At 37.8% G+C, this 25,600-nt stretch overlaps 1 pseudogene; it reads right to left on the bottom strand.

The window, feature by feature from the left end:
• Nucleotides 1-937: 937 nt before the first annotated feature.
• Nucleotides 938-19,540, bottom strand: LOC141003339 (uncharacterized; annotated as a pseudogene).
• Between the last annotated feature and the right edge of the window lie 6,060 nt (nucleotides 19,541-25,600).

Genomic DNA, 25,600 nt, shown 5'->3' with positions numbered 1-25,600 from the left:
TTCTCTCCTTCTGAAGACCTCAGCAAGGTGTCGGAGGAACTTTGGGTACTTCTGCGCTGTTGGCTGTTGAGTCAGCACCCTGTAGCTGTCTTCCAGGGATGATGGGGTGCCGGCATACATGATGTGCCTGAACAAGCTCATCATGTGAGAACAATGGTCTTTGGCGACCCCATTGTGGGAGTTCCACAGCCATCTCCACATGGCCTGAAGCAAATGGAACACGCACAGGATGAGGGTGGTGCCTGGATAGACAGCGTTGAGGGACTGACGCAAGGCCAGGCAGTCGTCGGTCAGTATGACCCGGGGACCTTCCTCCTGACGCCCGAAAAAGCTCTCCGCTGGCAGGATGCTGTTGAGGAGCTGCAGGGCAGCTGTGATGGTGGCCTGGTTCTCAGAGGTGGTGATGAGAATATACCTAATGGCAACCCACCTGCAGTAGAGTGGGTCATGAGGAGGAAAATTCGGTGGTTTTGCCAATCACAGTTGCCTGATGAATCAACAAAGACCATCTCTCCACTTTGCCGGATGTGCTTGTGGAGACAAAATCAATGACAAAATCAATGACAAAATCAAAATTTCAAAGTGCGCATTTGGGAATTGATTTACATAGAACAAGAATTTTGACACCAAACCACACTCTGTATCTGAAAAATCACCCCTACTTGGTGCAAAAAACTACATCGATAAAATACATTGACATCTGCAGGGCTTTATAATGTGGATACTTTTGCTTCCTTTCACCCAGCCCAGGAACCACTAACCATCTTTATGTCTCTGTCTCAGGGGGATGATGCATACAAGACCATTCCTGTGGTAGTATGTGGATCTGGGGCTGAGTTATGGGAGGCAGAATTCTAAATGGGAGTTTTGAATGGAGCTCCATACACCTCATTGTACTTAAATGTAAGTCACATTCCTTATATTTTTTTAATGCCTATTATGCCCACCTTACCAACCTGTAGCAGAACTGGAGATCGGGGCAGACAGAGCGATCTGCAGCAGCAAAAATGTAGTTCTTCCCCTCTTGCTCCTGCAGGTCAAATTTCAGCATGTCAAGGGCCGATGAGGGAGAGTGCCCACTCTGGAACAGGGCCTGTAATTTGTTGCAGGTGTCCTGGCAAACATCCGTGTTTTTAAGTGCTTCAGCACATGAAAGCCGATGGTTGTGCTCATTCTGGAGGCTTATTTTGAAAAAAAATCCCACCAGGATATGTGGATCTTCTGACCTGACATAAAATGGATATGTGAAAGGTATATAATTAATCCACACACACTATATTCAGCAAAAACAGTCCAACTATCATTGGAGTAAAAAAAAAGTACTAACCTTGACTTTCTTCCTTTACTGAAGCACTGCCTTTTCAGGACTAGGTACATGGTGGCAGGACAGGAGGTGTTTTTTGTCACCTTGCCAACACTTCCCCGGGTGTTATGCTAACACCTTAAGTCCACCTACAGATGATGTAGAAAAGAATAAAAATCTGGTAAGTGGTGTACACACAACGTTAAGGAGATGTGGGGGGTGGACTGTTTAGTACTAACCCTATACTTATTTGAGCCTTGCCCTGCATCGGGGTAGGTTTTGGACTTTTTCCAGGTGAAGCCTGAGGATTTCTGAAAGTCCTCGATCCACCTCTGAACCTCATCCTCCCTAGCAAGCCAAACTCGAAGATTTGCCCTGAAATTTGTCCCTCCTAGAGACTGATAGGAGCACACATGATGGTGGTAGTCCTCTGGTAATAGGTCCTGTCAAAATAGGGCCCATTGACTTCAGTTGGTAAGTGAGGATTTATTGGCAGATCTGGCAGTAGAAGATGGTCAGGGCAATAGGCTTTATGCACAGCTGGTTTAAGTTCAGAAAGTAGTTGAGCTGTGCATAAAGCCTATACCTCAATTTAACAACCATTAGCCATAACCTTAATCCTAACATCAACTCTACCCCTGCATCAGTATGTACAATGTGTTGTTTATAGTTCATGTTTGTTCTGTTCACTGCTTATCAATAAAGTTGATTTTAAATTAATCTGACCTTTAACAGAGGATATTCTTTCACGTTCCCCTGGAAATTATTACACATACTGCTGCTCTCACTGAAATGTAAAATAATACTATTATTACACTAATACATGTACAAACTCCTATGTACAAAAAAAAATGTGATACAATGATTTTCAAATCTCATTAACCCATATTTTATTCATAATAGAACAGGGAAAACATATGAAATAACACAGAAAATTTGGCTAACACCAATGGTGCTAGCTGTCCGTCACGAATTCGCAGTTAGTGGCGATAATTAAGATTATTTCAGATGTTTTGAGCAGCCAATATTTGTCATGGTGATATGATTACATTTACGTAGCCTAGTAGTTTTACGTAGCCTAGTAGTTATGATAAATAACTCATATCAGTGGGAGTGATGAGCCATAATCTTACCGTATGCTGCACTCTGCATCAATGAACGTTTAGCCGCACGTAGCAGCATCAACCAATCACGAAGCGCCTTGATCTGCCAATAAGATGACGGCACCTCATGAATATTAATGAGATTCCCGGAATGCTGCATTCCAGTTACATGGGAGACCACTCGCCCGAGTTGCTCTTACGCGAGAACGTGATGTCATTTCCTGGCTTGTAGCACAAATAGCGTTCCCGTTTGTCTCGCTACACGACGAGTTGGAAGAACATGGATGCCATCAGGGTAGTAGCAGGCTAGTCATTGTTATTGTTATTGTTAGCTACATTAGCCTCTTTAGCAAACCAGCTCGAAAACAAAACTTTACATTGTATTGCACGCACAGCAAGACCGTGCAATGCATAAATTGGTGACCGTATTAAAGCAGCAATGTAATCAAATGTGTAAGAGCATTTAAAATCAACATTAAAACGACCAACTTGGTACAAATACAAAGAAAATACATCAATTATGGGCGCAGCCATCTTTGTTTGACGAGTCGTTTGTCTATACTCGCTCAACTCGGTGTACTCTCAGGAGCACCGAGTCGGACAGTGGATATTCCGACCAAAAGGGGGCGTGCCTCGGTGAAATGTTGCGAGACAGCTGCGAGATTTCCCACTTCGCAATTCGGGCGAGTGGTCTCCCATGTAACTGGAATGCAGCATTATCCTGCGAAAAAAAATATCGCGTCGGGGATACCTACATTGGCACAACACCGGCAGGAAGTGAGACACAGGAACGGCATAGAGCATCCGGTCAATTTTCAAAATAAAACACCCTGTTAAGACTCCTGATTGTATAAAAACGAAAAATGACCAGATCAACAAAATCTAAGCAAGTCAACAAAATCGGGCGGATAAAAGGCTCCGCTCCTGAAACGTTCCCGCTGGGTTCTCTTTATACATTCATGGTATGATGCCGTGCGGAGGGCGAGACAAAACCTGTAGCAGACGCGACGTCATAGAGCAGCTTCCGGTGGATTCCCAGTGCGTCTCTGATGTAGAGGAGCACAACAAGTTTGCTTGTTCTAAAACTAAAATGTTACTTTTTGTAAGTGTTTGTAGTGTGCCTGTTCAGAACATAGTGGCTTATGTTATGTTGGTAATTGTCATTTTTGTGTTGGTTTATAGTTTAACCATTAGTGAGGTAGCTGTTACATTTCCTGACACCAGCTGTTTTATCCCCCGTTGAAGCGCACTCTGCTGGACAAACTATGTCATTATGTAGCGGAGTCTATTCTGCGTTGTGTCTCGGTTAAAGTAGGACAGGACGACCACGTGGATTCAGACACATTTATTACTCCTGCATGAAAATAGCCGAGCACAGTGGTTTTCTGAAATGGTTTCTTCACAAGGATTACTGCGCCTTCTCCCATTGAATCCCGAGAAAAAGGGGGAGAACACACATAAATAACATGCATTCAATTAGAAAAAATAAAATAAAAAAATATATAAATCTGAATAAAACAATATCCATCACATTCCCATCAATATTTTACATTTGTAGAATTACAACACAACTCACATTACGGGACAAAACAACAAAACACAGTGCAACCTCACATACCTGCATGAAAACAGCAGAGCACAGTGGTTTTCTGAAATGGTTTCTTCACAAGGATTACTGTGCCTGTTTGACCACCGGATATACTATTTTCAGTATGTGAACACAGTAGCCATCACTAGCAATGCAACACGGAGCACTAAGCACTTGATGCAACCACGCTATCCTTTTCCAGACCATAAACATCCCCGAATGCATAAAAATTACATTTTACAACACACATTACTTTTAATACAGTTTTTATAAGAGACAGCGACACAAAAATCATATTGCTTACTAATTTCTCTTTAAACACATACCAGCACCCAAAACCACAACCCCTGGGTTCGGCGCGATTCAAAATAAAGAAAATAATTTACTTTTACATTTTTAACAACAAAATAGCTCCAATAAAATAAATATAAAGATACGGAAGTTACCCACCCTTTCTGAAGTGAACTTTACCGCCTTTCAAAATAAAAACTGATAGTCATAATCTAAGGTAACAACATCTCCATGCTACAATTACACCAATTTTAAATTAGCCCAAGCATGTTTTTCTGCATTATAGTTTTTAAATATAAGGTTTTCATATCGGTGCATATCGGATAATATATACACCGATACTGATATATCTGTGACAGGCTAATATATATAATAACCGATGAATCGGTCAGGCTCTACTATTTTGCACAATGTTCATTGTGTGTCCTTCAAGGAATTTAGATGGTAAAAAATTCCAAGGGGTCATGTAACTTAAAATGACCCTGCTTGTAGTGTATTGTGAGAAACATGAGAAAACCCTGCCTGAATAAACTCAGTCCACTGCATACAATTTAAAGGTGTATTTACTCATTACTTTAATACAGTTATAAAAAGACAATTGTAGTAGAGAGAGAAGGAAGATGGATAAAATAAAATTGTAGAATTAGAAATGTCACAGTTATGGTTAAGGCTTCAACAATGTCCTTTGAGAGGTGGTGCTCCCATTGAGCCATCCACCATGTTAAAAATTAACAAATCACCTACTGGTTGAAACAACACCAAATTCAACACCCACCAACTCAAAATTATTTACACTGAAAAACCAACACTACAGATTTTGCTGTGTAGAAATACATAGCACACAGTAGAAATACACAGTAGAAAAACACTACACTCAGTAGAAATACACAGTAGAAACACACATCACACAGTCGAAATACACATTGGAAATACACAGCACACAGTAGAAATACACAGCAAACAGTGGAAATATAAAGTAGAAATACACAGTACACAGCAGAAATACACATCAAAAAACATATTAGAAATAAACAATAGAAATACACAACACACAGTAGAAATACACAGTTGAAATGAACAGTAAAAACTCACAGCACACAGTAGAAATACACAGCACACAGTAGAAATACACAGTAGAAATACACAGCACACAGCAGAAATACACATCACGAATACACATTAGAAATACACAGTAGAAATACACAACACACAGTAGAAATACACAGCTGAAAAGAACAGTAGAAACGCGCAGCACACAGTCGAAATACACAGTAGAAATACAAATCACACAGTAGAAATAGACAGTAGAAATAAACAGCACACAGTGGAAACACACAGTAGAAATACACAGTAGAAATACACAGCACACAGTAGAAATAAAGAAAACACAAAGTAGAAATACATAGTAGAAGCACACAACACACAGTCGAAATAGACAGCAAACAGTAGAAGTACACATAAGAAATACACAGCACACAGTAGAAATGCACAGTAGAAATAGAGAGCACACAGTAGAAATACACTGTAGAAAAAAACAGCACACTGTAGGAGATACACTAATAATAAATGTAATTTATTAATCACTGGCGATTAATAAAACACTCGTTAATGGGGCACCACCTCCGTTGTTTTGTCTATTTGAATAATCCGGAGGTAATTAATCAAATTCGACTAGACAAGGTTAACTTGTATCAATTCTAATCAATTTCAGATCAATTTATTCAATCTCATAAATGAAGTAGTGAATTCTACACATATCCATCGGTTCTCCACATTAAAAACAAACCTGCACAGACAACGACATACGGTTAAATATGTTTATTGACTAAATAATTCAGGTGAAATAAATGAAATGGCAATTTAAATGAATAACAACAGGTAACAGAAAATGCGAAATAACTAAGTAATGGGTTATTAGTGGAATATGGCTGATGGTGAGATCACGAGTTAGGTTGAAGCATTTAAAGATTACGGGAGTAATTTTAATACTAACGAGACCCTAACCGAATTTCTCTTAAGCTAAAAGATATGAATCAGAGCCATAGACACCATCTCATGTATCATGTGTGAATCCAGCTGTTGTGAGTGATGGAGAGCCTACTTTCTCAGCAGAGTTGCGGAGTCCGCGGCAGCGGATTCCCTCGGGTGATTTGCGGCTCTAGCTGGCAGTCCCGGTCCAATGGCCGGGGGTCAGCTCGTCCGGTATCAGTCGGTTGGGCACCTCGGTCTGTTGTCTTAGGAAGAGGGCAGCTGGTCCCGTACCGACTCGGTGCAGATCTTGGCTCAATGCCCAGCGGGATGGTACCGCTAGCGAGCGATGGGGGCTTGTCAGAGTCTTTCGTTGGAAACCGCTTGCACGGTCTCGGACACAGCAAGTTGCTGTAGTGTCGTGATGATGATTTTGATAAGGATGTTCTTCTTCGTTTCTTCGAGTGGTTCTCAGGCTCTGACTTTGTAAACTGAATTTCACTTCTTGAATAAAATAACTGAGGATGATACGTTGATCAGGCGGATCGTCCGTTGTTAGTTAATGCAAGATAATCTAAATTAAGTTCACTTCTTCCAAAGCAGGTTACGATACTTAACGGTATAAAACAAATTAAAACAGAACTTTGTTCTGGTACAAACTTAATAAAAGAAGCTAATCAATACTGCGAAAAATATAAAATGAGAAAAATCAACGCGTGAGCACTTCTGCTGAAATCGCTGTCTAGGAGCGTGTTTCAAAGTAAAGTAAAGAGCTTCGAAAATAAGTTACAAAAGAAAAACTGAACTAAAAAACTACAACTTCAAAAACTAAAAAAAACTAAAAACTGAAAAACTGACCTCGAGAGAAGCGATCTCTCCGTTTTATTATTTGCAAATCGAGGCGTGTCTAGGCGGGGCTTACCGGCTTTTGTCTCCAAGATTTAAACGTTACAAAACAGTGCTTCACCTTCTCACAGATTCTCACCATGGCTTAATAGATGTACGTTGTCTATCATGAAAATGATTATGACGTGATTAAACATTAATTATACATATTTCAGCTTAATACTTGTTAAAACAAAGACATATCAGAGTCATTTACTGGTTATAACCATGAACATATTAAACAGAATATTTCTCGTCCAACTGTACCAGGACTCACCATCAGGAGGTGCTGTGGTTCCACCGAACACAGGACAGATTAAACATTAAACTTGATCTCAGTCAATCTTAATCGTAGAGAAACGGGAAAAAGATCAGTTTTATGAACTTCTTTTACTGTTTCTTAATGTGTTAGAATTAAGATTGTGAGATACTGACTTAATGGTTAATTAGAAATGGTCTGAAATCTGGAAGAATACAGAGGCCATTTGAATGGAATGTCCCAAAGATAGTGAGTCGTAAATAACAGAAGACAGAGTAATAGCATAGAACAACTCGGCAGAAGGTGTCCGGTGTCCACTCTGTGAGGGAACACTTTATCTGTTTGGAGGGGAAAGTAAGTTCAAAAATGGGAGTTTAGTTGTAAATTAATTAAAACTGTCCTCATTTGAAGTATTTATGAACAAAGAAAAACACTGTCCTCTCTGCCAGGCGATAAGATGGCAGGCTTCTTCCTGTGAATAATCTTCATCCAGATGAAAAGAGTTAACAAGAAAAACAGGGCCTCAATGTAATGCAGAGGCGATGGGCATATGTTCCTACAACACAGTAGAAATACACGGCAGAAATGCACAGTAGAAATACACAGCACACAGTAGAAATACAAAGTAGGAATACAAAGCACACAGCAGAAATACACATCAAAAATACACGTTAGAAATACACAGTAGAAATACAAAACACACAGTAGAAATACACAGCTGAAATGAGCAGTAGAAACGCACAGCACACAGTCGAAATACACAGCATACAGTAGAAATACACAGTAGATATACACAGCACACATCAGAAAAACACATTAGAAATACACAGTAGAAATACACAACACGCAGTAGAAATACACAGTAGAAACGCACAGCACACCGTAGAATTACACAGTAGAAACACACAACACACAGTTGAAAAACACAGTAGAAATACACAGCAAACAGTCGAAATACACAGTAGAAACACACAACACATAGTAGAAATACACAGTAGAAATACACAGCACACTGCAGGAACACACATCAGAAATGCACAGTAGAAATACACAGCACACAGTAGAAATACAAAGTAGGAATACAAAGCACACAGCAGAAATACACATAAAAAATACACGTTAGAAATAGAAATACACAACACACAGTAGAAATACACAGTTGAAATGAGCAGTAGAAACGCACAGCACACAGTCGACATACACAGCACACAGTAGAAATACACAGTAGATATACACAGCACACATCAGAAAAACACAGGAGAAATACACAACACGCAGGAGAAATACACAGTTAAAATGGACAGTAGAAACGCGCAGCAAACAGTCGAAATACACAGTAGAAATACAAATCACAGTAGAAATAAACAGCACACAGTAGAAATACAAAGTAGGAATACAAAGCACACAGCAGAAATACACATCAAAAATACACGTTAGAAATACACAGTAGAAATACACAACACACAGTAGAAATACACAGTAGAAATAAACACAAAGTAGAAATACACAGTAGAAACACACAGCACACTGTAGAATTACACAATAGAAACACACAACACACAGTCGAAATACACAGCAAAGAGTAGAAGTACACATAAGAAATACACAGCACACAGTAGAAATGTACAGTAGAAATACACAGCACACAGGAGAAATACACAGCAAACAGTCGAAATACACAGTAGAAATAAACACAAAGTACAAATACACAGTAGAAACACACAGCACACTGTAGAATTACAGAAGAGAAACACACAACACACAGTCGAAATACACAGCAAACAGTAGAAGTACACATAAGAAATACACAGCATGCCGTAGAATTACACAGTAGAAACACACAACACACAGCTGAAAAACACAGTAGAAATACACAGCAAACAGTCGAAATACACAGTAGAAACACACAACACACAGTAGAAATACACAGCACACTGCAGGAATACACAGTAGAAACACACAGCACACTGTAGAATTACACAATAGAAACATACAACACACAGTCGAAATAGACAGCAAACAGTAGAAGTACACATAAGAAATACACAGCACACAGTAGAAATGTACAGTAGAAATACACAGCACACAGGAGAAATACACAGTAGAAATACAAATAACACAGTAGAAATACACAGTTGAAATGAACAGTAGAAACGCATAGCACACAGTCAAAATAAACAGAAATACAAAGCACACAGTAGAAATACACAGTAGAAATAAACAGCACACAGTGGAAACACACAGTAGAAATACACAGTAGAAACACACAGCACACCGTAGAATTACACAGTAGAAACACACAACACACAGTTGAAAAACACAGTAGAAATACACAGCAAACAGTCGAAATACACAGTAGAAACACACAACACACAGTAGAAATACACAGCACACTGCAGGAATACACATCAGAAATACACAGTAGAAATACACAGTAGAAATACACAACACACAGTAGAAATACACAGTTGAAATGAACAGTAGAAACGCATAGCACACAGTCAAAATAAACAGAAATACAAAGCACACAGTAGAAATACACAGTAGAAATAAACAGCACACAGTGGAAACACACAGTAGAAATACACAGTAGAAACACACAGCACACCGTAGAATTACACAGTAGAAACACACAACACAGTTGAAAAACACAGTAGAAATACACAGCAAACAGTCGAAATACACAGTAGAAACACACAACACACAGTAGAAATACACAGTAGAAATACACAGCACACTGCAGGAATACACATCAGAAATACACAGTAGAAATACACAGTAGAAATACACAACACACAGTAGAAATACACAGTTGAAATGAACAGTAGAAACGCACAGCACACAGTCAAAATAAACAGAAATACAAAGCACACAGTAGAAATACACAGTAGAAATAAACAGCACACAGTGGAAACACACAGTAGAAATACATAGTAGAAATACACAGCACACAGTAGAAATACACAGTCGAAATACACAACACAGTAGAAATACACAATTGAAATGAACAGTAGAAAGGCACAGCAGACAGTAGAAATACACAGTAAAAATAAACAGCACACAGTGGAAACACACAGTAGAAATACACAGTAGAAATATACAGCACACAGTAAAAATACACAGTAGAAATAAACAACACAAAGTAGAAATACACAGTAGAAACACACAACACACAGTTGAAAAACACAGTAGAAATACACAGCAAACAGTCGAAATACACAGTAGAAACACACAACACACAGTAGAAATACAAAGTAGGAATACAAAGCACACAGCAGAAATACACATGAAAAATTACACGTTAGAAATACACAGTAGAAATATACAACACACAGTAGAAATACAAAGTAGGAATACAAAGCACACAGCAGAAATACACATCAAAAATACATGTTAGAAATACACAGTAGAAATACAAATCACACAGTAGAAATACACAGTAGAAATAAACAGCACACAGTAGAAACACAGTAGAAATACACAGTAGAAATAAACACAAAGTAAAAATACACAGTAGAAACACACAGCACACTGTAGAATTACACAATAGAAACACACAACACACAGTTGAAAAACACAGTAGAAATACACAGCAAACAGTCGAAATACACAGTAGAAACACACAACACACAGTAGAAATACACAGTAGAAATACACAGCACACTGCAGGAACACACATCAGAAATACACAGTAGAAATACACAGTAGAAATACACAACACAGTAGAAATACACAATTGAAATGAACAGGAGAAAGGCACAGCACACAGTCAAAATATACAGTGGAAATACTAAGCACACAGTAGAAATATACAGCACACAATTGAAATACACAGTAGAAATACACAGCACACCGTAGAAATACACAGTGGAAACACACAACACACAGTCGAAATACACAGTAGAAATACACAGCAAACAGTAGAAAAACACAGTAGAAACACACAAAACACAGGAAAAATACACAGTAGAAATGCACAGTAGAAATACACAGCACACAGTAGAAATACACAGTAGATATACACAGCACACATCAGAAAAACACATTAGAAATACACAGTAGTAATACACAACACGCAGTAGAAATACACAGTTGAAATGAACAGTAAAAAACGTGCAGCACACAGTCGAAATACACAGTAGAAATACAAATCACACAGTAGAAATACACAGTAGAAATAAACAGCACACAGTGGAAACACACAGTAGAAATACACAGTAGAAAACAAATCACAGTAGAAATAAACAGAAGAAATAAACATCACACAGTGGAAACACACAGTAGAAATACACAGTAGAAATACACAGTAGAAATAAACACAAAGTAAAAATACACAGTAGAAATAAACAACACAAAGTAGAAATACACAGTAGAAACACACAGCACACTGTAGAATTACACAGTAGAAACACACAACACACAGTTGAAAAACACAGTAGAAATACACAGCAAACAGTCGAAATACACAGTAGAAACACACAACACACAGTAGAAATACAAAGTAGGAATACAAAGCACACAGCAGAAATACACATGAAAAATTACACGTTAGAAATACACAGTAGAAATATACAACACACAGTAGAAATACAAAGTAGGAATACAAAGCACACAGCAGAAATACACATCAAAAATACATGTTAGAAATACACAGTAGAAATACAAATCACACAGTAGAAATACACAGTAGAAATAAACAGCACACAGTGGAAACACAGTAGAAACACAGTAGAAATACACAGTAGAAATAAACACAAAGTAAAAATACACAGTAGAAACACACAGCACACTGTAGAATTACACAATAGAAACACACAACACACAGTTGAAAAACACAGTAGAAATACACAGCAAACAGTCGAAATACACAGTAGAAACACACAACACACAGTAGAAATACACAGTAGAAATACACAGCACACTGCAGGAATACACATCAGAAATACGCAGTAGAAATACACAGTAGAAATACACAACACAGTAGAAATACACAATTGAAATGAACAGGAGAAAGGCACAGCACACAGTCAAAATATACAGTGGAAATACTAAGCACACAGTAGAAATATACACACACAATTGAAATACACAGTAGAAATACACAGCACACCGTAGAAATACACAGTGGAAACACACAACACACAGTCGAAATACACAGTAGAAATACACAGCAAACAGTAGAAAAACACAGTAGAAACACACAAAACACAGGAAAAATACACAGTAGAAATGCACAGTAGAAATACACAGCACACAGTAGAAATACACAGTAGATATACACAACACGCAGTAGAAATACACAGTTGAAATGAACAGTAAAAAACGTGCAGCACACAGTCGAAATACACAGTAGAAATACAAATCACACAGTAGAAATACACAGTAGAAATAAACAGCACACAGTGGAAACACACAGTAGAAATACACAGTAGAAAACAAATCACAGTAGAAATAAACAGAAGAAATAAACATCACACAGTGGAAACACACAGTAGAAATACACAGTAGAAATACACAGTAGAAATAAACACAAAGTAAAAATACACAGTAGAAACACACAGCACACTGTAGAATTACACAATAGAAACACACAACACACAGTTGAAAAACACAGTAGAAATACACAGCAAACAGTCGAAATACACAGTAGAAACACAACACACAGTAGAAATACACAGTAGAAATACACAGCACACTGCAGGAATACACATCAGAAATACACAGTAGAAATACACAACACAGTAGAAATACACAATTGAAATGAACAGGAGAAAGGCACAGCACACAGTCAAAATATACAGTGGAAATACTAAGCACACAGTAAAAATATACAGCACGCAATTGAAATACACAGTAGAAATACACAGCACACCGTAGAAATACACAGTAGAAACACACAACACACAGTCGAAATACACAGTAGAAATACACAGCAAACAGTAGAAAAACACAGTAGAAACACACAAAACACAGGAAAAATACACAGTAGAAATGCACAGTAGAAATACACAGCACACAGTAGAAATACACAGTAGATATACACAGCACACATCAGAAAAACACATTAGAAATACACAGTAGAAATACACAACATGCAGTAGAAATACACAGTTGAAATGAACAGTAGAAACGCGCAGCACACAGTCGAAATACACAGTAGAAATACAAATCACACAGTAGAAATACACAGTAGAAATAAACAGCACACAGTGGAAACACACAGTAAAAATATACAGTAGAAATAAACACAAAGTAGAAATACACAGTAGAAACACACAGCACACTGTAGAATTACACAATAGAAACACACAACACAGTCGAAATACACAGCAAACAGTAGAAGTACACATAAGAAATACACAGCACAAAGTAGAAATGCACAGTAGAAATACACAGCAAACAGTCGAAATACACAGTAGAAACACACAACACATAGTAGAAATACACAGTAGAAATACACAGCACACTGCAGGAATACACATCAGAAATACACTTTAGAAATACACAGTAGAAATACACAACACAGTAGAAATACACAATTGAAATGGACAGTAGAAAGGCACAGCACACAGTCAAAATATACAGTGGAAATACTAAGCACACAGTAGAAATATACAGCACACAATTGAAATACACAGTAGAAATACACAGCACACCGTAGAAATACACAGTAGAAAAACACAACACACTAGGCTTGTACGGTATACCGGTACTAAATTGGTACCGCGGTACCGATGCATTTAAAAAGGTACTATACTGCGCTTGGATGAGACCGGTACTTTTTTCATTTCATTTTATATAGCGCCGCGCTGCCGCGTAACGGCGCTGCGTGACGTCACCGCATTGTAATTTGAGCCGAGGCGAGGAAGTCAGAGCAAGCGGGGGAGCGAGCGAGTTACTGGAGCAACAGACGGAGCAGGAGGAAAGCTTGGACACAGGGAGAGATAACGGAGAGAAAGAGAGAGAGAGAGGAGCAGGGAGAGAATGGCAGCTGCTGCAACCGGCACCACTCCGCAACTTACGGACAAATCAGGTGCGCGAAGTGCATGGCGAAGTCATAAACACCGAAGCAGCACTGTGCAAACGGTGTTATAAAACATGTCTCGCAAAGGGTGGAAACACATCCAACCTGGCCAAACATTTGAAGGACAAGCACCCAGACCTGCACAAGGAGTTCAGAGAACGACAGGTAATAACTTATATACCCCACCCATGAAAAAAAAAAGCCACATTCAGTGTTAAAAGCAAGCAACGCCAGCCCCCTTCACTCTCCACAAAAGTAGCTCTGGAAAAAAATTAAAGCTGCTTTTCAATTACCACTTTCTCTGGTTTAAATAGCCTATTTATATTATTATATATTATATCATTATATTATATTATATTTATATTCTCAGTCAGTAATTTTTAAACTTTTTAGTTTTTTAGTTTAGTTTAGTCTCTTTAAGTGATTTATAATAAATGAATGGTGGTCCCTTCATTTTTTTTCCAGAGCTGTAAATGCACACATGCATGGTATTTATGAAGTAATAAACTTTTACATACACATTTAGCCATTTAATATGTTATAAAGAGTACAGCATAGTAATGTAACGTATCATTTAAAGACATTGGTCCTACATAAGACAGGCTATATTTAATGAAAATATTTTTTAGGTTATGTATCTCAACGTAATTAAGGCCTCAGCTTGTATGACAAATGTATCACCTTCATTTTATCTTTTCACTACAGAGTCTTTATGGTATTTTATTTTATTTACTGATGTATAGTTCTAAGATTTTAAAGATTTTCTATGAAAATAAAGCCATTAATGACATTTTTTGTGTTCTCTTTTTATTTGGAAAAGTATCGAAAAGTATCGAAATACATGTTGGTACCGGTATCGATACCAAAATGTTGGTATCGTGACAACACTAGAACACACAGTCGAAATACACAGTAGAAATACACAGCAAACAGTAGAAATACACAGTAGAAATAGACAGCACACAGTAGAAATACACAGTAAAAATAAACAGCACACAGTGGAAACACACAGTAGAAATACACAGTAGAAATAGACAGCACACAGTAGAATTACACAATAGAAACACACAACACACATTCGAAATACACAGCAAACAGTAGAAGTACACATAAGAAATACACAGAAAACGAATAGAATAGTAGAAACGCATAGGACACAGTCAAAATATACAGTGGAAATACTAAGCACACAGTAGAAATATACAGCACACAATTGAAATACACAGTAGAAATACACAGCACACCGTAGAAATACACAGTAGAAACACACAACACACAGTCAAAATAGACAGTAGAAATACACAGCAAACAGTAGATATACATAGTAGAAACAGACAACACACAGTAGAAATACACAGTAGAAACACACAACACACCGTCAAAATACACAGTAGAAACACACAACACACAGTAGAAATACACAGCACACAGTAAAAGTACACAGTAGAAATACACAGCACACTGTAGAATTACACAGTAGCAATACACAGCACACATAGAAATACACAGTAGAAATAAACAACACAAAGTAGAATTACACAGTAGAAACACACAGCACACCATAGAATTACACAGTAGAAACACACAACACACAGTCGAAATACACAGTAGAAATACACAGCAAACAGTCGAAATACACAGTAGAAACACACAGCACACAGTAGAAATACACAGCACACTGCAGGAATACATATCAGAAATACACATTAGAAATACACAGTAGAAATACACAACACATTAGAAATACACAATTGAAATGAATAGAAACGCATAGAACACAGTCAAAATATACAGTGGAAATACTAAGCACACAGTAGAAATATACAGTACACAATTGAAATACACTGTAGAAATACACAGTAGAAATACACAACACACAGTAGAAATACACAGTTGAAATGAACAGTAGAAACGCACAGCACACAGTCAAAATAAACAGAAATACCAAGCACACAGTAGAAATACACTGTAGAAATAAACAGCACACAGTGGAAACACACAGTAGAAATACACAGCAGAAATACACAGCACAAAGTAGAAATACATAGTAGAAACACACAACACACAGTAGAAATACACGGTAGAAACACACAGCACACAGTCAAAATACACTGTGGAAATACTAAGCACACAGTAGAAATACACAGCCCACCATAGAAAAACACAGTAGAAATATACAGCACAAAGTAGAAATACACAGTAGAAACACACAACACACAGTAGAAATACACAGTAGAAACACACAGCACACAGTCAAAATACACAGTTAAAATACAAAGCACACAGTAGAAACATACAGCACACAATTGAAATACACAGAAGAAACACACAGCACACAGTAAAACTACACAGCAGAAATACATAGTAGAATTACACAGTAGAAAGACACAGTAGAAAGACACATTAGAAATACACAGCACACAGTAGAAATACACAGTAGAAATACACAGCACAGAGTAGAAAAACACAGTACAAATACACAGTAGAAACACACAGCACACAGTAGAAATCCACATCACAGTAGAAATGCACAGCACACTGCAGGAATATACATCAGAAATACACATTAGAAATACACAACACAGTAGAAATGCACAATTGAAATGAACAGTAGAAACGCACAGCACACAGTAGAAATACACAGCCCACCGTAGAAATACACAGTAGAAATACTAAGCACACAGGAGAAATACACAGCACACAGTGGAATTACACAGTAGAAATACACAGCCCACCGTAGAAATACACAGTAGAAATACACAGCACACAGTAGAAATACACAGTAGAAACACACAGCACACAGTCAAAATACACAGAGGAAATACTAAGCACACAGTAGAAACATACAGCACACAACTGAAATACACAGAAGAAACACACAGCACACGGTAGAACTACACAGCAGAAATACACAGTAGAATTACACAGTAGACATACACAGTAGAAAGACACATTAGAAATACACAGCACACAGTAGAAATACACAGTAGACATACACAGCACACCGTAGAAGTACACAGTAAAAGTACACAGCACACAGTAAAAGTACACAGTAGAAATACACAGCACAGAGTAGAAAAACACAGCATAAATACAGAGCACACAGTAGACATACACACTAGAAATACACATCACACAGTAGAAATACGCAGTAGAAATACACATCACATAGTAGAAAAAGACTAAAAATACACAGTACATAGTAGAAATACACAGGAGAAATAAACTGTAGAAATAAAGAGCACACAGTAGAAATACACAGTAGAAATACACAGCAGCAATACACATCACACAATAGAAATACACAGTAGAAATACACATCACACGGGAGAAATACACTGTAGAAATACACATCACACAGTAGAAATACACTGTAGAAATACAGAGCACACAGTAGAAATACATATCATAGTGGAAATACACAACAGAAATACATAGTACATAGAAGAAATACACTGTAAAAATATGCATCACACAGTAGAAATATACTGTAGAAATACAGAGCACCCAGTTGAAATACACATCACACAGTAAAAATACACAGCACATTGTAGAAATACACAGTAGAAGAACACAGCACACAGTAGAAAAACACAGTAGAAACACAAAGTAAAATTCACACAGTAGACGAACACAGCACACAGTAGAAATACACAAGAGAAATACACATCACAAAGTAAAAATACACTAGAAATACACAGTACATAGTAGAAATACACTGTAGAATTACACAGCACAGAGTAGAAATACACATTACACATTAGAAATACACAGCACACAGTAGAAATACACAGAAGTACACAACACACAGTAGAAAAACACAGTAGAAATAAACATGACAGTCGAAATACACAGTACACAGTAAAAATACAGAGTAGAAACACACAACACAAAGTAGAAATACACAGTAGAAACACACAGCACATAATAGCAATACACAGTAGAAGAACACAGCACACAGTAGAAATACACAAGAGAAATACACATCACAACGTAGAAATATACTAGAAATACAAGTACATAGTAGAAATACACTGTAGAAATACACAGAACAGAGTAGAAATACACATCACACATTAGAAATACCATAGAAAGACCATTATAGTGTTTTTGACCCAGCCATTCATTCCACTCAATCATAATCAGGTGATCTCTTAGTAGATCCCCGGTGCGATTCCCCTGGATTCTACCGATGGTCTCCTTGTCGCTCCTCCAGGCCCTCTCAATGTGTTGAGTGTGGCAGCCTGTATCAGCATTGACATACTCCACACTGTGGTTGACTGTATAATGCTTGTATTCAAATTCAGGCAGAGCCTCACGGTAGGCCCGCCACTCATCAGTCAGTATTGTGGATCCCATCCGAACATGGTGCAGAACCAGTGGGATCAGCTCTCGTCTGGTCCGTCTTTCCACCAAGCAGAGAACAGGCATTGTCTTCTGTCCTCTGTGCCTGACACCCAGCATTCCAAACATCCACTTTTTCCATGTCAGCAAATCCTTCCTCTTAGTGCAAATAGTTTTCTCATGACAATGTTTTCAAATTTGCTGTCAGCATTAGTGAGCATTAGGTGGCAGTCTCCTTACCTGTTATTCATACAGTGACAAAACCCAAAGATACAGCTCCTCATGGAAAATAAATTTGTCACAATGACCTATGACCATTTTGGATTTTCCACCATTTCAAATGTTAATATAAAAACACATCTTCCCCTACTCATACTACTGTTGACTGTACATCTGTCTCACCCAAAATTAAAGCGAAATATATTTTTCCTCTTGCCTGGAGTGCTAACCATCCACCCAGATAGTTTTGGTGTGATTTGCCCTTTTTTGGAGATATCTGCCATATAGATGTCTGCCTTCACTCCAATACAATGGAGCTGAAAGGCACTAGGTTTGTGGCAGGAATTCCCACAGAAATTTTAGGCCTATGGCTGTTTCCACTTACCTTCCTTTTGTGTCTGAAATGGCTTTCATCGATAACCACGAACTCTTTCCGCCCTCCCAGTCTCTGTCCTTTTCTTCTCTTCCTTCTCTCCATTGCCTCAACACAGACATTCCGTAGCTTTTTGGCCATCTTTGACAGTGTTCTTGAACTCCCAGCAATGTCATCTATCATCATGTCGATTTGTCTCAATCGTAGGCCTTGTGCAAACCTTAAAAATACATAAAATGAAAATGTTATGGCCTTACGCAGACAATACTTCAGCAATTCAATGGGAGGGCATTCTTTACTATGACAATGGGCATGACAGTGTTTCAAGGTACAGCCCAGCAATGTCAGCATTACCGATGTTCTTGCCCACACTTAGTTATGATCAATATTGCCTCCCCCAGTAAAATAAATGAAATAGAAAAGAATTGGAATAGAATTAATCTGGAGTTCACAAATGGGTAGTATAATGGACATCACTGCACAAAGTTGTCCTAAACTTAAAGAGAGGTTTTTTTGTATTTTTTTTTTTGTCATACAAACCAAATTATGTTGTCCATGACTGATTTATAAAAGCAATAAAGGGTAAAACATCCAAGGGGGTGAATACTTTTTATAGGCATTGTATGTGTAGTATGCTTATAGCCCATCAGGTCCTCTGGCAGGAGTCTGCTCATTGTTCCAAAGTGCAGGACTAAAACATCTGGTGAGGCAACTTTTAGGTTTACTCTGAGCCACTGGAACAGTCTGCCTGCGGATCTGAGAACGACTGGAAGAGTTGAAATCTTAAAACATAAACTTAAAACCTACTAAACCTACATAATTTACTACTATTACTGCTATTATAGCTTTTAAATGTAACTTTTTATTACATTTTCACAGTTTTTATTTTCTTGCATTGGTCTCAAATTCTTTGTTTTTGCTTTTTTGTTGTTTTCATGGTCTACACTTGTTCTATTACTATCGACTTGTCAGTCATCTGTGAAGCACTTTGAACTGCAGTAACCTGTATGAAAGGTGCTATAAAAATACAGTGTTTCCCCCAGAATGTTTTTACAGGCCTGGTGGTACCCACCCATATTGGTGCGGTCAGATTCAGTCAGATGGCGCAGCAGGCAGTCTGCAGTTTATATTTGCGTTCAAATTTTTGTTCACTCAGTATAGTCAAGACTTAGAACACTGTGTGCATGCAGTGCTAATGTAGTACACAAGATCATTAAAGCTTCTCTTTGTGATCACTTTGTTGCATGGGCCTGAAAGGCTGCAGTGTGGTGGTCTGACCTCATATGAGTGTCAAGCACACTTTTCCTAAATTCCATCTGCCTCAGTCACATTTTTTCCGTTACCTCCAAATGAGGCACTTCATACGTGAATACATCTCAGACTTCACAGCTAAACCTAAGAACCATATGTTTCACGATATATGGGTCAGTGACATATACACCAGAAAAAAGTGTGTTTTCAAAAACTTAAAATAACAGGCATAAAAATGATTGACTTTTGTTCCACTAACTCTCATCTGTATAGAAACATATGTTGTTTTTAGAATTTCAATTGGAATCAGAAGTTATGTGACAATTTGTTGCATTAGTGCCTAAAATCGTCATATGGTGTGACATGAAAATAATTGTATATAAAATGAAAATGGATTATACCTTTCTTAAGTTACTCACTTTATCAAAGTCCTTGAAAATTAATTAAATTTGTGTATTATTTTCTAAATCATTGCTCAATGTGAGACCTGTCGTCAGTCTTTGAACGTATTTTCTATTTATTGTGACAAACCTTGCTATAAAATTATAAAAATATTTGTGACTCTTGCTCATACTATTTTCTATGTATGCCATGAACATTTTCACATTTTATCATTAATAAAAGTATGTTATTTCCACAATTTGGAATGTCACACCACATGATATAGTGTCACACCATATGATCATGTCGCCATGTGTCAATGCAAAACATGTATGAACCTTCCTATTGGTGATTACTGATCACTCATATGGCAGGAAATATTAATTAGGGTTGAGATGAGATGAGATTCTCTGCATTTCATAACTGCGTTCCTCTTAGTTGCACTGCCTACAGTGTTCTAGTCCAATGATATTTTAGATATCATGTATTGCAAGGCTTCAAGAAATCTGCCCCAAGGCCTTTTGAATCAACAATGAAGGCACCCTCTAAAACCCTCCCTCAGACCTTCCTATTGGTCAGCGAATGGAAACAGACCGTTGTCGTTTACTTTTCTTTTCTTTGCCTCAGCAACTCCTCTCTCCTCGCAGGGTGTCATTATTTGCCTCAAGCTGACAAAAGAAAAGGGAATGTATGGTTTAAGACGAAGACAAAACATTGTTTAGACTTAAACAGCATTCTAAGGTTTCTGTGAAGGGGTCTGCTGTGTCTGTCTGATAAACTAGAAATCTGTATCACCGAATAAAACTAAACTAAACTAAACACAATCTATTGTGAATAATTACAGCTTTTATGTGATGATGGACCCAAACAAATGTTTGAAAGGACAAAACATACATTGGACTTTGTTATTTATTGTTATATCTGCAGGAAATTACAATTCGTATCATATGGTGTGACGATCAAATCATATGGCGTGACAGGCAGACAGGTCACACCATATGATAAAGAGTCACACCATAGTATGTTTTCTGCATTTAGCACAACCTTGAGTCTTGTAGCTACACATTAACATGCTGACAAGATGCTAGCTATGACAAAGCAACATAGATTTACATGTAATCATGACAAAAAATATAAAATTTCTTTTGCATTTCTATGAAAAATGTGTCACACCAAAAGACATCCGGAAGTGGGACTTTTGTCAGAGTGCCAACAAAATCTGATTTATTGAAAATATAAAAATGATAACTCACCTCAGAAACCTGTCATTGTCTGGTATTAATAGTACTGAACAACCTTGCTGAAGAAGGACGTCTCATTCCCAAGGATGTCAAAACAGTTGCCCGTTGAAATATCCCAAAATGGTGTCACACCATGTGATTGTGATTTGTGGGACAAAATCTTTTTGATCAGAACTGACTCAAAACATTATGCTTGGACTTTGAAAAGAGTAGGCTCACAAATAGACATCTGTATTATTTTTCTGTATTGTTTTGAGAATTTTTGCATTTATTTTTCTTAGCTTTATTCAAGTTCTTACTTTGAGAAACGAGTGTCGGACAGTCACACCACATGAGTTTTGGTGTGTTTGGTTGAAAATTCTGAAAAAATGAGTGATGAACTGTTTTAATGTTGAGTATGTTCACATAAAGCATAATCTTCTGCACAATATTGAGAGGGTTTTTGACAAATATATTTTATATTTATACATGTTTGACACTGAAGACAGCAAAATTGCCATGTCACTTCACACACCCATATGTAAGTCACACCCAAATTCTTAACACTTGGTTTCTCGTTTTGTCTCTGCCTTCAGGGCGTCAGTGGACACTGGCCAGTTTAGAGATCCATGGGCTAAAGAGTTGGGCATTCCAATATCAGATGAGCTGTGGGAGGAGGGTCTATCTAGTATTCAGAGTTGTTCTATTAATTCTAGATATAGACTGATACAATTTAAAATACTGCATAGGTTGCACTACTCCAAAATCAAACTAAATAAGATTGATACTTCAATCTCTCCCATGTGTGACAGATGTGGTACTGCCAAGGGATCTTTATCACATACATTTTGGCAATGCCCAGTTGTACCTAACTTTTGGGAGGGCATATTTAAATGGTTCTCGAGGCAACTGGGAAGCAGTATTCAGCCTGATTGTAGCCTTGTGATATTTGGCTGCTCTGATGAGACAAGGGCCCTTCCCTCTCACCAAAAACAGGTGTTAAAGGCGGGCATGGTTGTAGCTAAAAAGCTTACATTGCAAAAAGCACATATTTCCTGTACATCTCAGAGGGGACCTCTACGAAAACCCTCTGAGATGGTTCTCTTTTAACAGACTGCTTATGCTGATAGCATATGCAACTATATACCGTAACCCACCTCTGGCTTTGGTGTAATAGGGCATAGGAAATCTAAATCACAGGCAATGTGATTCTTTCTATTAATGTAGATTATTTCCATGTAATTTTTAAAATATCCAGTAGATATTTTAGTATTATTTCCATACCTGTACAAGAATCGCATCCAGTTGAAAAGGCTCATCTTGGATTTGCTGAAGATAGACTTGTGCTCGACTGATTTTGTGACAATGACTCTGTGGTTGGTCCTCTGTTGACAAACCCTATGGACAACACAGCTACTTGTGAGTGATCCATTCCACAATGTTTATCAAAGATAAACCATAATTTCTGTGATCTCTGTTTAAGACCTTTCCAAAAGTTTGTTTCAATGTAATATGTTGAAGAAATCATTCAAGTCCAGTTGAGTAGTTTGCTGTGGTGATGTGTTTATTCAAAGTTTACCGGTAGACTGGTGGACTGACAGGCACAGAGCGGATCTGAGCCGGTGAGTGAACCCAGAGCAAATGAAACAGTAGCATTTTATACAGTAAGAACAAAGAAGATTCAATCAGGTTCAAACAATAGGTAACCAAAAGACATGCAAAGGGAGGGGGGTCTGCTCTTTGGAGAGTGTGATCAGCAGGGGGTGGGGGAAGTATGGGGGCACACATTTAACATAGTGATCAAATCGTCTGTCCATTGATTAACTATCCATTGATTAACTGGTGTTACGCAAATGTGTATCTACAGGGTTTAGGAGACAGACAGGAATCAACATTTACGTCTGGAGGTCAGAGGGCACTTCTCAGATGTCACTCTAAATGTGTATTTTCTTCCTCAGTTACCAATCTAAAAATTGAAAATTTTTTAAGGATTAAAAGGATTAAGGATCAAAAAATGTAGATAGATAGATAGATAGAACAACAAATAGTAATATTATTACAGATAAGGCAGTAAATACATACAGAATAAATAAATAAATGAAGAAAATACATAAACTAATTAATTAATACTGTAATGTAATCTGGTGCAGATTAAGTAAATTCAAGAGAGATTGTGTAACTTTACTTACCATTTATAGAAATCTCCACGACTGCAGTCCTTCATCTTCATTTTGTGTTGGCAAATGTTGCATTTCATTTTCTTTTTGAGAAGCTTTCTTTTTTGTAGCCATTTTATAAGTTTCAAGAGCTATTTTCTTTCAGATCTAGAACCTTCAATTAACTCCCTCAGTTCAGTGGCTAAACCCGGCATTTTTCCATCAAATGAGCTTGAGCTATTCAAACTTCCTGTTTGCACCAAAAGTGTGCCATGAGGTCACAGGTCATGCTGCGTTCCTTTATGGTCGGAGGTGGGAAATACGTCATCTCAGACCTAGGTGCGTTCAAGTAACAAAGTCGGAGGTTGAGGTCATTAAAATTCATAAAAACTCATAAAATGTCCATTTTTCTCACCGTTTACGATGTGGGCGGCCATGGTGAAATTACGTCATACGATGAACTGGGGATTGAGAAAACGTACCGGCTGTTATTTTATTTTTCCTACTTGGAAGTCGGAATTTACGACCTCCGAGTTATACTTGAATGTAGCATTGATCTTCATGCAGATTCAGACCGATTCAGACCTGTCTCTTGCCAATGACAGCCTCCTGACATGTGCATGCAACTTGACTGTTTTTTTCTGTAACATTTTGTTTCACCATGCCCAAAAGACCTTTCACCAGATCTGGAAAAGCCTTAAAACAAGACACGTTGGCGACACAGCCGTCGTGGAAAGAAAAAACGCAGCCAACAGCACCTGACATTAGCATCATGGCTGACGACAGTAGCGATGGCGTCACCGCCAGAAACTAACGCTTTCCAAGGTGACAAAGATGATATTTATATTCCTAGCGACACCCTTGATGCTGACAGGAGAGACGAATCTCAGACTGTCGGTAAGTTAGCCAATGTTGACCTGTTAGCACTTATTTTAGCCTAACTAGCTAAACGTTAGCTGCTAACGTTTGTTTCTTAAGGGTGTTTTCAAATCTCAAAGTCAGGGTTAAAAAAGGAGAAAAAATTATACTTTGTTGCAAATTAGTTTTCGTCCTTTTCACACTGTTCCTTGTTAAGCGAACGTAATTTTGTAAACAAATGACATGCGATCCAAAATTTGCGAGCTGTCAAACAACACTGGATCAGCAGCAGCATATTGCCATTTCTGTGGCAGCCACTATTATTGTGATATGTTGTTGCAACCAAATAAGAACAGCGGAGTAGGAGCACAGATCAA

The sequence above is a fragment of the Pagrus major genome, chromosome 10, assembly GCF_040436345.1.
Source record: "Pagrus major chromosome 10, Pma_NU_1.0".
Classification (NCBI taxonomy): Eukaryota; Metazoa; Chordata; class Actinopteri; order Spariformes; family Sparidae; genus Pagrus; species Pagrus major.
The sequence above is the reverse complement of the archived record's forward strand: the minus strand, read 5'-3'. Positions and strand labels throughout refer to the sequence as shown.